Below are 1,457 nucleotides of genomic sequence, written 5' to 3'. Positions count from 1 at the left end.
CATTAATAAATTATCTTTACTCTTTTACTTTCAACTTTCTCTATTAATTTCATTCATCAATGTTCCTAATTGACCTATAAGTATCTCATACAAAATCAACCAAAATAACTAACTTTGCCACGAATCTTCAAAATCATATACATGTGATTCTCCGACCGAGATATACTTCCTTATAAAGTGCCCAAGTTACCGAGTTATTTGCAACCAATTTTTCTTATACTAGAATGAACTTACAATTAAGACGGTCAAATTCTTAAAAACAAATTACATATCAATCGATATTAAGTCAATTGCTCAGGGTTATCCAAAGGATATCCTAATCCATTATTCAAACTCCATTTTCCTTACCGAATTATAATTCGGCTCTTAAGCAAATTGCAATCCTTTTTTATTATCTGATAGCCAATTTCAGATACTATCTACAGACAAATATTCTCCATAATCTAAACAAATATCTAAAGACATCTAGTAGTCCAATGATCAATATTCAAACCACAACAATGGCTTAATTAACTAATCAAAACTAAGCTATATTTCGTCTTTCAAACACATAAGATGCTAAGCTATCTATCATGTTCTATTATACCTACTAACTGACAATCATAAGTTGGAATCAATCCAAATAAATTGGCATTTATAAGTCATAATACAAACTAACCTATAAGTCATGCAAATCTCATACTAATCGGCATCGTATACATTATGCCTACAAATCAAATTCCAAACCGATCTATCACGTCAATCCACCGATAATTGCTATAAAATGACCTACTCCCACAAGTTAGTCAATAGCTTAGCGGCAATCAACGCTATCTATTTAGCCTATCAAAAATGGTCCTCATTAATTACCACTAATCATACATATTCAATCTTGCAGTTTCAAGAACACATATCAATTAACATATCTTTTATAGTATCTATAGTTATCTATAAATATTCACCAAAGAAGATCAACATTTACTTTCTTACATTTTTTTATCTATATTTCTATTCCTTTTCAAATAACACAGAACTCGTACCAACCCTAAAAAAAAACAAATATCTAAATACAACTCAAAAACAATCTCTTGATAAAATCATTCCAAAATCATTAACTGACATATAGAACGGTTATCATGCAATTATTGCAAATCATGCTACCTCTATTGCCTCTTAAGTTCCATCAATAAAACATCCTCAATTCACCAACTAACAATCTACATATCAAAGTAACAATTTGACGATACTCACTCATCATCTATAGTGAGTTTATCATATTTGCATAAGCATATATCAAAATGCAAACACAATATATCAGTTACCAGAACAACCAGTTCAGCTTACAAAGTTCAATAACAAAACATCAGTCAGAAACAGATTAAGGTAGTTACCAAAATATCAGAAAAATATCTCAACCACTCCAAAGAGGTTACACTCTATAAATAGAGAATACTACCTACGTAAAATGTACGTTATTC

The sequence above is a fragment of the Arachis duranensis genome, chromosome 4 (assembly GCF_000817695.3).
Source record: "Arachis duranensis cultivar V14167 chromosome 4, aradu.V14167.gnm2.J7QH, whole genome shotgun sequence".
NCBI lineage: Eukaryota > Viridiplantae > Streptophyta > Magnoliopsida > Fabales > Fabaceae > Arachis > Arachis duranensis.
This window is presented reverse-complemented; position numbering follows the sequence as displayed.